This window comes from Zingiber officinale, chromosome 5B, assembly GCF_018446385.1.
Source record: "Zingiber officinale cultivar Zhangliang chromosome 5B, Zo_v1.1, whole genome shotgun sequence".
NCBI classification, from domain to species: domain Eukaryota; kingdom Viridiplantae; phylum Streptophyta; class Magnoliopsida; order Zingiberales; family Zingiberaceae; genus Zingiber; species Zingiber officinale.
Window position 1 is genome coordinate 90,222,109 of NC_055995.1, and position 16,841 is coordinate 90,238,949.

Here is a 16,841-nt window from a genome sequence, read left to right on the forward strand (position 1 = left end):
TCCAATGGACGAGTATTTTAGGTCACTTTAATCATTTTTTTTGGTCGTCCAAAAATGAAAGGATAAAATCATGGTTCTGTTCATTTAAATAATCGATACAAAACGATCATCAAACAGCCTCCTTTTACTGCTTTTTTGGACATACAAAATACTCAGCAAATTCATGGTCTACTCGTGAATATATTTCAAAGTTAGGATTCAACATCTCAAACCTTTATATTTTCAGGTACATTTTCTAGTTTTGAAAGTTAGAAGTGCATAATAGAAAACTAATCAATTTAAATTTTCAAGTGTCTCAGTAGTTTTTATTAGAAGAGATGTATCTCTGTTGCTTGGTATTTCAGATAGAGATGCTTATGTTCCTATGAACTTAGCTAATACATTGGGTGACCTCTTTCTTACTCACTTTTCCCATAAAAAAGAACCTACTAGATTAAGAATTGAGGAGTTGCTTAAATTCTATTCTCATAGAGTTGAAGTAGATGTTGATTTTTTTAATATTTTATAAATTTTATATTTTGTATATATTTGTTTATATTTTATTTTCGTCTAGTACATATAAGGTTCTATTAGTCTTGTGGATATTATAAATGATTTTGAAAATCTAGGTAGATTCAATTAGGTTGAAGCAATTCATCAATTTATTACTCCTCAATTACCTACCATCAAATATCTTTTTGCACCAAGTCTGACATCCCATACGACTACTTCAATTCCATATCTCAAGGATTTGTTGGTCTTTTAGCTGTAAGTTTTTTTTAAATAGTAAATGTGGTTTTTTTTATATGAACATTATTATGTATGTAAGATTGCATCTAATGTTGTAGGCATGGTTTTTGGAACATGTCCCAATCCAAAAATCATATAATACTGAAGGCGCAAGAATAAATAAGTGGAGGTCTACTCATTCCCATATTAGTAGGGTGAGAGCTTTGTTGGAGCAATTATAACTTGAAGAGGTAAATATCTAAGACTCTCACCTAATTCCATATTGTAATTGTTAAATAATTATTTCTAATTTGATACGTTATTAGTGAACTAGTCCTACCCCTTATGAAAAAATATTGGTAGAAAATCTCCCTCAATTCGATGTTACTCCATATCCATTAGAGGCATCACCAGTATATGATATAGAAATTAGTTGCCCAACTGATAGTTAATACCCTAAATGTATTATTCATCAGAACTGAATTAAGAAGCTAACAATGGAGAACAATTAGTTAAATGAAAGGGTGAAAGATTTACTTAGAGTAATAGAAAATCAGGGCATCTTGGCTAAATTAAACGACCCTATAGTGGATCCTCATCCTGAACCTATTACTTCTAAAATAAGGACTAGGAGAGGTCGTATCTTAGTCGCTATGATTACAAGGATACTCCTATTGATAGTACTACTTAGTTAAAGCTGTTACCTCTGAAGAAGAGAAGCAAGATAGAAATTAGCAAGCCTTCAAAGAGCATCACAATATCTACAGCTAGTCTTGACCGGGGAAAAGAAAAATTGATATGGATGATAGAGAAGAAGAGGGAGATGTATATCAATTCCAAAATTAAATTATAAAGAAGATGCCAAGAAGAAGGTTGAAAGAATTGACATATTTAACAAAATGAGAATGCAAGCCATTGTAATAAGTCTATATATACACATTAATTAGTTTTAGTTGTTTGATTTCAATCACTAATTATAATTTTTTTATGGTAGTATTTGAAAAAATAATTTAAAACTCCCAAGAAGAAAAAAAAAGAAAGATGAAGATGTGACCTACTTGTTAAATACATTGAAAAAACTAAAGTATGCTAGTTTCAACCCTCATTATATAGTTATTTTAATTCCGTGACAAGTATAAAAATTCACAGGTTATAATATTCATTGACCTAATTGAAAGTAGATGATTTTCTTTTTAGGCCTACTACAGAACATGGGATGAACCACCTTTTTGTTTAACTACGACTTCCTTATTCACTGGTGTAAATGCTAATGTGTTTACAAGAGGGGACTTAATTGATACATATTGTTCGATTCTATTTAGGGGGGCCTCTAATCTAGTACGTTATACAACAACTCTATATATTTTTCAACAAGTTTCACCGTAAGAAATTTAATTTATTAGATAATATATAATGGTTGAATATGTTGTATTAATTAGTTGCTTATATATATATCTCTTTGTACAATTGTAGTCAATATCAGAATATCTATGGAAAACTACCACGACACAAATCAAAAAAACTGATAAGGTAGAGGGAGAGGTTAAGTATCTTTTTATACCTATTACCACAGGTGATACACATTTTCACTTGCTGTCTATGGACACAAAAGCTATGACTTTCAATCATTACAACTCTCTTGCACATACTCATAAATCACCATCAGATTTTGAAGCATTGGTGAGAAAACGATATTCTTATTTATGATACTATTGAGTATAAATTACAGTTGATATTAGTTTTTGCTTTTTATTCTTATAGGTATCCTAAATAAAAGATTTTTCTCATGAGAAACATGCTTTTATTCATCCTGGTTTTTAATATCACTATCCCTTTGCCAAATGAGTTAGTGTCATAGTTGATTGTCCACAATAAGAAGCCAAGTCAGTATAAGAGTCAATATGAATATGTAAATTTATCTTAAATTTGAAATACTAAATTGCTCATGTTATTTACAGTAATGACTATGGCTTTTTTTGTGATGTAATACATTAGTTGTCTGCTATATGATTTGAAGATGGAATTCAAATAAGCAGACATGAAAAAATTTAGAATAGATGTATCAATATCAATTTTGAGGGACAAGTTCTCAATATTTCCATGTAATTATATATTGTACTCAAGGGCGGAGCTAGGATATTGATTTAGTGTAGGCAAATTGTAGCTACCGTTGATAGATCGGACATGTTGCGGAGGGCGCCTCCCTTGGTCCAATTTTGATTGCAGGCCAAACAGTAGTGCCGCAACTGAAGCTCTCCGTTTCACAAATAGTTCGTTGTGTATCTTGCTAAATTTTTTTTTGCGTCATCTGTCTATTTTTTTTTTCTTTTTTTGTGTCATCTGCCTTTTTTTTACAACATCTCCCTAATTTTTTTCTTATACTTGAATGGAAAACACAACAAGAAAAGAAGTGTATCAACATGCATGTTACTTTCGGCATACTACATATTCTTGTTATGCTGTTTAGTTAGGAAAAAGGAAATACTAGAGGAGAGAATCATAAAATTAAGGATGATTTCGGTGCCTAGGCCCAAAACAGAAAAAATAAAATATAAAAAATTAATATTTTTGTTCAATAATATATTTGAAGTGCAATGAAATTTTATAAAGAATTTGGAATTGAAAAAAAATGTTATTAACATGTATCAAATATTGTTGTAACAAGAGAAAGCGTCTTTTCTGTTTTTCATCTGGGTCATCTATTTTTTTTTTCCAAACTTGTGCTAATAATAATTTTTGTTTAGGTCCTGACTCAGTATGGGCAGCTGCCCACACTGGGTGTATGCTGGCTCCGCCCCAGATTGTACTGTAACTTGACTACTTGGGTAAGGATTGTAAAGATAATATTGTGTACTTTTGTTACTTGTATATCTACTTTTGTAAAATATAAAGAGCTATGGTTTCATCAGTATTGTATTATTTCTATATTATATTTGTAACAATATTAGTAAAGGTAGCGGTGCTGATTTCCCAAGTACAACGCCATGAGGGAGTTGGTTTTCCAAGTACAATGCCACAAGGAAGTTGGTTTTCCAAGAACAACACTACGCTATAGCTGTATTTGGAAAAACATCGCCATGGTCCATGTCACTTGGCACACGACCATAAATTCAGGTTGGAGTCTCATAATTAGGTTTGAAGGGCATAAATAGATTTACACACTCATCCCTTCCTATCAATACCAAGATTTCAGGAATCCAAGGCCTCTAGGTCAATCAATGGGTTTCGATCAAAACCTATTGATGGACCTAGAGAGGTCGGATCGAACCCATTCCAAGTTCTATGTGTTCTTACAGCTCACACAACTCAGAATATGCTCTCAATTACTATTTAATTATCTACCCAATGCTGGTCCAAATGGTTTAAAGATTTGTAAAGATAGTGGTTTTCCAAGAACAACGCCATGCCAGAGCTAGCTTTCAAAGAACAGTGTCACGCTATAGCTGGTTTTGGAAAAACAGTGCCATTGTCTGTGCCACTTGGCACGTGACTATAAATTCAAGTTGGAGGCTCAAAACTAGGTTTGAAGGCCATAAATAGATTCTACACACTCGTCCCTTTCTATCAATACCAGGATTTCAAGAATCCAAGGCTTCTAGATCAATTAATGAGTTTTGGTCAAAACCCATTGATGGCTCTAAAGGGGCCAGATCAGACTCATTCCAAGTTCTATGGGTTCGTATGGCTCATATAAGTCTGAATATGCCCTCAATTACTGTTTAACTATTTTCCCAATGATGATCCAAATGGGATTAAGCTTTATTAATATAGTGGTACTGGTTTTCTAAGAACAGTGCCATGTTAGAGCTAGTTTTCCAAGAACATCACGTCGGAGTTGGTTTTCCAAGAATAGCATCACATTGTAGCTACTTTTGGAAAAATAGTGCCATAGTCCGTGCCACTTATTAGCACACAACCATAAATTTAGGATAGAGTCTTAAAACTAGGTTTGGAGGGTATAAATAGATTTTACACAATCATCCCTTCCTATCAATACCAGGATTTCAGGAATCCAAGGCTTCTAGGTCAATTAATGGGTTTCAGTCAAAACTCATTGATAGACCTAGAGGGGTCGGATCAGACCCATTCCAAGTTCAATGGGTTCATACGGCTCGCACAAGTTCAAATATATCCTCAATTGTAGTTTAACCATCTTCCCAATGATGGCCCAAATGGGTTGAAGCTTTGTTATCATAGTAGTGCTATTTTTACAAGTACAGTGCCACGTCGGAGCTGGTTTTCCAAGAATAGCGACACTTTGTAGCTAGATTTGGAAAAATAATGCTACGACCCTAGTGAGTAAAGCTAGGTAGTAGAAGTCCTGGTGAGTGAAGTCGGACCCTAGTGAATGAAGCTAGGTGGTGGAAGTCGTGGTGAGAGAAGCAGAACCCTAGTGAGTGAAGCTAGATAGTGAAAGTCATAGTAAGTGAAGTTGGACCCTAGTGAATGAAGCTAGGTGGTGGAAGTTCTGGTGAGTGAAGCCAGATAATGAAAGTTCTAGTGAGTGAAGCTGGGTAACCCTAGGAAGAAGTAACCCTAGGTAATATGTGACTGAAGCGCAGTCGACCAGACCAGTGAATTATTAATAATGCTAACACTATTTTTCTTTACCATTTTATATCTATTATGCTAATTTAGTATTGTAGGTAAGTTATAGTAGATCAGCTTGGTCAAATACTAAGTAAGGCCAGAGAAAGTCCAAACAGGTCTGAAGGACCAAATATTTAACAGGTAAGTGGAGGTAAGCAACTGAAGGAGAGATCCAGTGAGGACACATTCCCGGTGGAGGGAACAGTAGACGTCATTTTAGCTTAGGTCCATTTGGAAAACCTAAGTTGATACCTTGACTAGATTCTGATCTCAAGGAGATAGGATCTAATTACTACTACTATCTTATTGTATTGTGCTAACTTTATTTTACAAAATAATATATTTTAGTTGCCTAGACTAACTCTTTTTTACATGAAAGAAGAGGTTGAAAAAAGAGTGTCTGTGTGCCCAGAGTTGATCCGAGCGCCCGGAGTTGATTCGGGCGCTCAGACCAGCTTCGCTGGGCGGGTGGCCAGGCACCCGGGCAATTCGGGCACCTAGAGCTGGTACAGGCGCTTGGACCAAAAAATTTATCCAGAAGTAGGGATGTAAAGGAACCAAACGGTTTGCGAGCTATTCGAAGCTCGATTCGGTAAAAAGCTTGTTCGAGTTCGTTCGTTTATCTTATCGAGCCGAGCTCGAGCTCGATTTTGAGCTCAACAGTTTTATCGAGCCGAGCTCAAGCTTAAGGATATTCAGCTAGTGAGCTCGCGAACATGTTCGTTTATAGGCTCGCGAGCTAAAAAAACGAGCCTTAAAACGATCCTTAAACCGATCCAAAAAATGAGCTCTAAAATGAGCCTTAAAATGAGCAAAAAAAAATGAGCTCTAAAACGAGCAAAAAACGAGCTCTAAAATGAGCTCGAAAAATGAGCTCTAAAACGAGCCTTAAAATGAGCTTTAAAATGAGCAAAAAAATGTGCTCTAAAACGAGCCAAAAACGAGCTCTAAACGAGTCCGAAAACGAGTCTGAGCTCGCTTAACGAGTTATGCTCGTTAACTTTGATAATCGAGTTAATAATGAGCCGAGCTCGAACTATTTGTGAGCTTGATAATTCTAAAACAAACCGAGCAGGAGCCTTGTGATAAAAGCTCGATTCGAGCTCGAGCTCGAATATAACTTAAACGAGCCAAGCTCAAGCCTAATACTATTCGGCTCATTTACATCCTTATCCAGAAGCTGAGTTGGAGAGCATCGACTGGCCGAGCCCACGTCAATGGTCCAAGCACCCGGAGGGGGTCCTGGCACTCAGAGGTGGATAAACTTCGCTGATGAAGTTTCGACGAGAGCTTGTCACTTCAGCACAATCCAAGAACTCGAGAGGGGATCCAGGCGTCCAGATGGGCCTATAAAAGTAGCCTTTAACTAACATCTTGAGAACAACATCTGCTATGACTTTCATATTTGCGTACTACTCCGAAAAGGCTCCGACGACACCAAAAGGCTGCTCCCAAGTTTGAAGAATGAAGACTTCTTCATATTTCCTTTCTGTTTGTCGGTAACGTTTATATTTCAGCTATTGTACTTAACTTTGTAAATTCATTTTGAATTGATAGTGATTGTCCATCGAAAGTACTCTTACGTGCAGATCTTGGAGTAAGAGTCGTCGAAGGCTCCAAACCAAGTAAAACTACTTGGGTTAGTTGTGCTTTCACTCTCTTTTTCGTTGTGTGACTTATTTTAAATCATGATTTTATATTAACAGTATTCACCCCCTCTAGCGTATTTATGGTCCTACAATAGCTACCAAATGGGTCAACCTACGAGGACAAAATGCTTTCCTACCTAGAAGAAAACCTTGAGCATTATGCAATCACAATGGCATGACATGCTTTGCACGTGGACTTATCATGCAAAGACACGTGGCAAGAAACATGCAAGCCATGTGGCACTGTCCTGATTGAGCCATGTTGACTGAACATGAAAAAGAGAATCATGACAAATTCTAACTGATCCATATGGACATACGGTGCCCCGACCGCAATCCATGTGTAAATAGCGTTCATATAAAATTAGTTGGGTTGGTACAATTCAGGTCCTGAATTCGCACTATCTCCTATACTCTATACCAGTCTTAATGTCACTCAACTTTTAATATGGGACTAATCTCTCATTCATTACTAATACAGTGAATAAGGTGGGCCCCTGTATCGGATCAAAGTCAAGGAGGTCAGTTGATATGACGGTTAAAGTCAAGGAGGGGACAATTGTAGGATCAAAAAGATGCTAGAGGGGGGGGGGGGGGGGGGGAGTGAATAGTGTTTGCCATTTTTTCCAGAATAATGAGTTTAAACAACATAGCGGAAAAGAAAAAATGAGAACACACAAACAATGGCTAACACAAGTTTTTTTATTTGGTTAGGAGCCTTCGACGACTCCTACTCCAAGGCCCACACTCGTGAAGTAATTTTATTGGATAATCACTATTAGTTCAGAAATATTTACAAAATTTAAGTATAAGAATTGCTAAATAAACATACCAACAATGGAAGAAGTAATTGCTTGAACGTTGGTTGTAGAGTAGCATTTTGGTGTTGTCAGAGTCTTCTCGAAGCAGCGCGCGAGTACAAAAGTCGGAGCGAGTGATTTTTTGGAGTTGCTGGTCAAAATCCTTTTTATAGGCTATCTCCAGGCACCCAGACCACCTCCGACGCTTGGAGTGCAGAGGTGGTTGTACCTCGTCGAAAGTTTATCTCTGCAACTTTTATCTATCACTAGGTGCCTGGACTGGTCCTGCTGTCTGGACCCTGACGTGTGCCATCCACTCAGTGTCTGCCACGTCAGTTGGTTGCCCGCTGGCTTCACCTCTTGCTTGGCACTTGGAACCCTTTTTTATCCTTTTTCCTTCCTGTATCATAAAGTTAGCATAACAAGTAATAATATAGAAATGAGTAATATATTTGACAGTCTCCGGACTACTCGATATTAACGTTAAGTTTTTCTATAAGTCAGACCGACGCCTATTGTTTTCTCAACTAGGAACACGTCCTCACTGGATCTCTCCTCCAGTTGGTTACCTCCACTCATCAATCGCAGACTTCTTTGATATCAGATCCCTTTACCTACCAGGACTTCCTATCAAATCTCAACCAATCTGGACTTTAGCCAGTTGTCAACCCAACTTGTCTTCCTAGATCTCAACCAATCTGAACTTCATGTCAGCTATCAATCTAGCCGGATTTTAGCTTAGCGTTTCAGTCTTCTAGACCCATCAAGTTCATATCCTGCACACTTGGTAAAAGGATTATATCACAACATAATTTAACTTTAACCTTTGTCTTACATTAAAATTCGAGTTTGATTATTATTGTAACATGCACCAACACCAACACTCAGGGTTAGTGCAACCCATCATTCGACTGGACCCTCGGTCCAGTTGGAACCTAAGCACCTAAGTATTGATGAAACTCTAAGCTGAGTCAGTACCATCCAGAGCCAGGTCCACTTTATCACTCGAGGATAGCACGATTAACTATTTCAGTCGAGAAATCTAGTCGATCGGACCTATGGTCCAATTGGAAAACTGGACACTCAATCTGATAGAACTTTAGGGCCAAACGGAGAAGCCAAGCGAAGGAAGAGTCCCTGATGATATTCTTCAAATTTGACCTGATTACTCTTACAAACGACAATCGATCGTACTACAGGAGGGACTCGGTTAGTTTGCCAGCTAAGCATATTAAGGGCCCCTCAACCTAATAACCTCATATCCCTTTTTAACGTTTTGTGCCATGGATGATAGAGAATATTCCATATACAAGTTGTACACTAAAAGCTTTAACCCTGCCAAACACAGATATTGCAGGTCCATTTTAGGAAATGTGTTAGAGTATTTTTATGGTTTGTCCTTTTTTAAAAATGTTTTGAGATTCATGCATAAACAAACAGTAACACTATAAAAGGGGGTCTCCATATACAGGTGTAGGTACGCGACGCTATGCAATTTTACGCATCCACATCCATTGTTCATCTTATCACTCAAGTATTCACTGACTTAAGCGTCGGAGTACCTGCGCCAGGGACCCCTCCCTGGCCTAGTTGTTGACGTTCCTTTTGACATGCAGGACCATTCAGAGCTATCTTTTCCAACTAGGAGTCTTCACCCAGTCAACATCAGAGTCATCTACCCAATACGTATCTTCTCCTCTTTCAGATAGGACCAAATTTGATGTTGTCTATAGGAATATTTGCCTACATCTAAAATGCGAAGATGGATGAGACTAGATAACTCACTATAGTAACTTTGTCGCAAGAAGATTTGGAATTACTAATAGCCGCGTGAGCAACTTGTAACGACCCGCCTTCTACTACTAGGCTGTAAGGCCGATCGCTACAGTTATGCTGAGCTAACTGTGCGAAAAACTGATCTAATTTAAATTTTAGTTGCTAACTGATAACTATTCTTGGTTCTACCTGTACTGAAGGATGTAATCTAAAATATACCTAACATATACTACATCCCTTATGGTCAAGGAGCTGAAATAAACGTTTTCCAGCTGTTATCAGACCTCCCAATCGATCCGTTGATCGATTGGAACGTCGGATCGATCCAGGGATTTATTCAGCCGGCTACTGTACGCGGGACATAGGTTGGATCGATCCAGTGATCGATCCAGCACGCTACTGTGCTCGGGACGATATTCTGGATCGATCGGCTGATCGATCCAGACTGACCAATCGATCCAGGGATCGATCCCCGAACCTTCTGTTCGCGACAGAAATTACTGGATCGATCGGATGATCGATCCAGAAACCTACTGTTCGCGGAGCAAGTTGCCCGATCGATCAGCTGATCGATTGGGACCCCCCAATCGATCCACCGATCGATTGGGGTGTTTGATTTCGCACTGAAACTCTGATTTCAGCACTGGTTCGTGCCAAAACCTCACACTACAACTATCTATGCATGATAAACTATTCTAATAACACGTAGTAACAATTCTAAACTTAAACCAAAGCAAGGTTTACTGGTTCATGGCATTTTGACAACTTAAAGTGCATGAAGGTATGAATTTCCAAAAGTTCTAACTGCTTAAACTTGCTAAGGTTCAAAAGTGTCCAAAACATGAAAACTAAACTAATAAACTGTAAAGTGCTAAAGTAAATGCTAAATCCTCAGAGGGTCTTTCATTCCAGTTCCTGCCACACACATCCTCATTTGCATTGACCTCCAGCCTCCACTGCTAGTCCACTTTTCCTTTACCTTTATCTGCAGTATAAGAAAAGTAGTATCTGTAAGCTAACAAGCTTAGTAAGAAACCATCTACCTCACAAAAACATGCGACGATGCAATATGATTTTTAAAGCATGCCATTTGAAATAAACTGATTAGGCTAAACATATAAACATGGCATATGATCATACAAGCATAGCAATCAAGAACTGAACATGAGCTATCATAATGTATAAGCAAGGAAGGGCTAAACTGAAGCTAAACTGGTACTGAATTCAAACTCAACTAACATATCTGATTTTTATGAGTTTTGAAAACTAATACATAGTAAGTGAAAATACATAATCATGCTGTTTGGGCCCGACAACTGTACTTGCTGTGCGCGCATCCCTAACTAGACCCGGGTTTGCAAGTCCCGAATTTAGTAGGGTTAACTAGATTATCTAAACCTAGGGACGACTGTGGGAGTCCAACCCAATGGATATCTGATCCAGTACAGTGCCACTGAAAATAAAATACCGAATATAGCTAACTGTTTTAACTTGCTGTTTCTAGGTTATCTGAACCTAGAGCTAGGTTATCTGAACCTAGAGGCGACTGTGGGAGCCCACCCATTGGACCGTAGTCCCATAAAACTGAACTAAACTAATGTGCTGTTTTCAATGCTTCTAATGCATTTAACTGAGCTATTAAACATAACTGAGGTGGTATTTAGCTACACTAACATTTTACCGAACACTTGGTGGGCTCCAACTCTCTCCTCTAATAGGGAGATCACCTTTAGGCACCCGACAACGTCTAGCATCTCCAACTAAAGGAGAACAACGTGTCCGGCCCGTCTAGAGGTGCTCATCTAGATCCCAAATCCTCGAGGAGGGTTTAAACACACCCTATGTGCCGAAAAACCTGCATATAGCTAAAACTAATGCGTAGGAAACCAAACGGAGCTATTATACCGCAGGTGAGGGGTTTCTTACCTCGTACGCTAAATTCCTTACAATTCTATTCGCTAGAATTCCGGTGGAGATGACCTTCTCGACGACCCGCTCACGTCTTCGCGTTCCTCTCGCGGAGAAGAACCTCTTTCGTGTTGGAGTCGTCGCCGGAAGATGAGCCGAGAGTCCTTGGGTTTGGGCGCCGAGAGAGGAGGAGGAAGAGGTGTGGGCGGCGGTGAGGTTTTTGGAAGAGGGATAGGTCACGGTGAAAAGAATGTGCCGAACCAAAACAAAATAACCCAACTCCCACTTAACCTTCCTATTTATACTAAAGACTTAATTCGCCCAACTCCAATATAAATTTTATTGGTTCCCTTTCCTTTCAGCACGGCCCTGCTGGGTTCAACTGGTTCCCAACATTATCCCTAAGCCATAGGTCTCGGGTTCGATTCCCGCCTAAGCTATTTTGCGGTTCTAATTATTTTTGCTACTTCCGTTACTTGGAAAATTCCGGAAAAATATCTAAAAATTCCAGAAAAATAACAGAATATTTCTAAAATAGTTTTGAGAATTTTTTGGGCGTTACAATCCCCCATACCTTATAACTTAGAACAATTCTGGGTACTTCTGTCTCATGCCATCTTCTGTCTCCCAAGTTGCCTCTTCTGCTGTGTGACTGTGCCAAATGACTTTGACTAATGGTACTTCCTTGTTCCGCAATTTCTTAACTGCTCGGTCTATTATCTGAATAGGCCGACTATCATAGCTGAGGTCTTCGCGGATCTGTACCGACTGGGGCTCAATCACCTGAGTGGCATCTGGGGGATGCTTCTTCAGCATAGAGACATGAAATACATTATGGACAGCTGACATTTCCTGGGGTAGCTCTAGCTCATATGCTACCTTGCCCACTTTTCTGATAATAAAGTATGGTCCCACATATCTGGGACTAAGCTTGCCCTTCTTCCCAAAACGCATCACTCCCTTCATGGGAGCTACTCTGAGGAACACTGCATCCCCGACTGAAAACTCTTAGGGTCTGCGCCGTGTATCAGCATAACTCTTCTGGCGGCTCTGAGCCGTCTCTATCCTCTGGCGGATCTGCTGTATAGATGCTGTGGTATCTGCAACTAGATCTGTCTGAAGCTCTAGTTCTTTCTGTTCACCACTCTCATACCAGCAGATTGGCGATCTACACCTCCGCCCATAGTGAGCCTCGTAAGGTGTCATGCCGATAGTGGCCTGATAGCTGTTGTTGTATGCAAATTCTGCTAAGCTCAGATATTTGCACCAACTTCCCTTGAAGTCTAGGGCACACGCTCGGAGCATGTCTTCGAGCACCTGATTTACTCGCTCCGTCTGACCATCTGTCTGGGGGTGGAATGCTGTGCTGAATTTTAACTTAGTGCCCAACGCTGATTGTACACACTCCCAGAAGTGTGATGTAAATCTGCTGTCTCTGTCTGAAATAATGGTACGTGGGACTCCATGAAGTCTGACGATCTCCTGGAGATACAACTGAGCTAGCTTCTCCATGGAGTAGGATATCTTGATAGCTAAAAAGTGGGCTGACTTAGTCAACCTGTCGACTATTACCCAGATGGCATCAAAACCATTCGTGGTTCTGGGTAGTCCCACTATGAAGTCCATAGAGATATCCTCCCACTTCCATTCTGGAATCTGTATAGGCTGCAGAACTCCTCCTGGTCGCTGATGTTCTGCCTTGACCCTCTGACAGGTGAGGCAGATGCTAACATATCTGGCGATGTCTCGCTCATCCCGGGCCACCAAAAGCGGTTCTTCGGTCTTGATACATTTTGGTGGAACCGGATGCATCGCATAGGGTCCTGTGAGCCTCATCTAAAATCTGTCTCCGTAGCTCCTCCCGATCCGGAACACGAGTCTGTCACCAAAATACAACACCCGCTATCGGACACCCTAAATTCTCCACTTCGATTCACTAGCCCTTGCTTGATTTTCGAATTTCCTGAGCTGTCTGAATATCACCAAGCAAGGTGGACTCTAAGGTCATAGTAGAGAGCTGTCCAACGATGAGTTCAAGACCGAAATCTACGATCTCCTTCGTAGGGGCATTGACATGGTCAAGAGATAATAAGGTAGCTGGATTTTCCGCTAAGTCGTCGGCTACCTTATTGGCTTTCCCTGGGTGGTAAAGGATGTCTACATCATAGTCCTTGACCAGCTCAAGCCATCTGCGTTGTCGCATATTTAGATCCTTCTGAGTGAAGAAGTACTTCAGACTCTGATGATCTGTATACACTCTGCACTGAGCTCCATATAAGTAATGTCTCCAAATTTTGAGAGCGAACACTACTGCTGCAAGTTCAAGGTCATGAGTAGGGTAATTCTTCTCATAATCCTTGAGTTGTCTGGAGGCATAGGCGATCACCTTGCCATTTTGCATCAGTACTGCTCCTAATCCCAACTTAGAGGCATCACTATAGATGTCAAAGCTGCTGGTGTCGTCTGGTAGAGCCAAAATGGGAGCACTGGTCAATCTCCTTTTTAGCTCGCTGTTCTCACAATCCTCTGTCCACTGAAATTTTCTGTTCTTTCTGGTAAGAGCAGTCAGTGGGGAGGCTATCCTGGAGAAGTCCTCTACAAACTTCCTGTAATATCCTGCTAATCCCAGAAAGCTCCTGATCTCGCTGGCGTTCTTGGGTCTCTTCCAGTTACTTACTGCTTCTATCTTGCTGGGATCTACCATAATACCATCCTTTGAGATGATGTGACCCAGGAAGGACACCTGATCTAGCCAAAATTCACATTTCGTGAATTTGGCGTACAGCTGGTTCTGCTGAAGGGTCTGCAATACTAGTTTCAGGTGCTCTGAGTGTTTTTCCTGAGTTCCTGAGTAGATAAGAATGTCATCGATAAACACAATAACGAACCTATCTAAATATTCTCTGAATACCCTGTTCATAAGGTCCATGAAAGTAGCTGGAGCATTTGTCACGCCAAAGGGCATGACTACGAACTCGTAATGTCCGTATCTAGTCCTGAATGCTGTCTTGGGTATGTCCCCTTCTTTAACCTTCACCTGATGATAACCTGATCTGAGATCTATTTTAGAGAACACTGCTGCTCCCTTTAGCTGATCAAACAGGTCATCTATTCTGGGAAGAGAATACCTGTTCTTGATTGTGACTTGGTTCAGTGCCCGATAGTCTATACACAGGCGCATGCTCCCGTCTTTCTTCTTCACGAACAATACAGGTGCTCCCCATGGTGAGTGACTAGGACGGATGAAGCCCTTGTCAAGCAGCTCCTGTAGTTGCTCATGAAGTTCCTTCAGTTCTGCTGGAGCCATGCGGTAAGGTGCTTTGGAGATAGGATTTGTACCGGGAATGAGCTCTATCTCAAATTCGATCTCCCTGTCTGGTGCTAAGCCTGGTAACTATTCAGGGAAGACTGCTGGGTAGTCACATACGACTCGGACCTCTGCTAGCTGTTGGTCCTTGTCCTGACTGGTACTGAGTACGTGTGCTAAGAACCCCGTACATCCTGAATCCATCAACCTCTGTGCCTTCATAGCTGAGAGAAACTTCTTGGCTTTTCTCCTAGGTTCTCCGACAAATTCGAACTGTGCTTCTGCTTCGGGTTGGAATATGACTTTCTGTTTACGGCACTCGATGGAGGCACCGTATTTGATCAAGAAGTCCATAACGAAGATGACATCATAGTCGGTCATATTAATCACTATCAGATCGCAAAAGAGCTCTCTGTCTGCTATAGTGACCGACACTGCTCTGAGCCAGTGCGTAGACGCCATGATTTCTCCTGAAGGTAACGTCGTAAGGAACTGGCTACTGAGTACCTCTTCTCAAAGAAATGCCCTGGATATGTATGAATGGGTTGTCCCAGTATCGAATAAGACAGTTGTACTTTGCTGTAACATACTAATCTGACCTGTAACAACTGTCGAGGCATTTGCTGCGTCCTCTCTGGTGAGTGAGTAGATCCTCGCATTGGTCGTAGCTGGAGGGGCTTCTAATCTGCCCTGACTGATATGTGGACCATCTAAAATGGCCTGCATCTGATGTAACTGAGCTGGCTAGCCTCCGTACTGAATCAGCTGTGGTGGAGGAAAGCTGGCCTTGTTCGGACACTGCTTGGCCATATGCCCTTCCTGTCCGTATTCAAAGCATCCTCGTGTGCCCTTACGACAAATTCCAGGATGAAATTTCCCACAAGTAGCACACTTTGGATAACTGGGCTGCTTGCTGGCTGGTCCTCCTTTTGGGTAACTCCCTAGTTTGCGCTTGTTGCTGGAGTTCCCTTTCCAGTTAGAGCCATGGGAGCTATGGTCCTGCTGCTTCTGAGTGTCTGAGCCTCCTTGACCTTTAGCTTCTGAGAGGACTTGCTTCTGCTGCTTGATGCTATTCTGGTAATGCTTAGTGATTAGAGCACTGCTCACTAATTCTTCTGTGGTTTGTGGCCTATGAACGCCACCAGCCACGTTCATTGCTATTTTCGTCCTCAGCATCTTGAGCATCAACCTTATTCGTTCCCTTTCTGTGCTGACTAGCTCTGGGCATAGACGAGCCAACCTGTTGAATTTCTTCACGGCTTCCTCAACTGATAGGTTGCCCTGGCGAAACTCAGTGAACTCGTCATAGTGGCGGTTGGTAACCCGCATATGAAAGAACTCCTCAAAGAATTCCTTCTCAAAGTCAGCCCATGTCATCTGGTTCACTGGGCGCTTCGTTCTGATTCTTTCCCACCACATGCGTGCATCTCCTGTCAGGCAGAAGGAGGCACACTTCACCTTCTCGTGCTCCGGCCAGTCCAGAAGCTCCATCGTGCTCTCCAGTGTTTTGAACCATGCTTGTGCATCCCATGGTTCACTAGTGCCTGAGAAGTTCTCTGGCTTGACTCGCTGCCACTGGATCAAATAGGCTTCCTTTCTTGGCTCAGCTGCTGGGACTGCAGGTGCTAGTACTGGTGCTAGGGTTGGTGCTGTAGGCTGAGCGGGTGGAACCTCTAAGACTTCTGGAGTCGTCAGATTCGGTTTTGGGGTGACCGTGGGGGTACTCTGCTGATTAGCCTTTAAGGTGGCTATTTCCTGTTGCTGTTCAGCTAGCTGCTGCTGTAACTGAGCCACTAATGCTGTAAGGTCTGGAGGAGGCACTGAACTGCCTGCCTCTTGCTGGGGCTCAGTAGCTAGTGCCCTTCTAGCTGGGCGTCCTCGTGCCATTTCTAAAGACATAAAGAACATGTGTATAACTAATACTATCACAGTTATATAATTACTGATATCATGTTCAAAGACTATCTCATACTAACAGGAAGTAGGCATATAAACATGAACTGTAACTAGAAAGCAAGAACAATAAAGAGAGGGGAGGTATTCTTACTTGGAAGCTGCAGGTACAATGCTGATGTGTGTGTAGGAAGTATGGAACACTGCTCT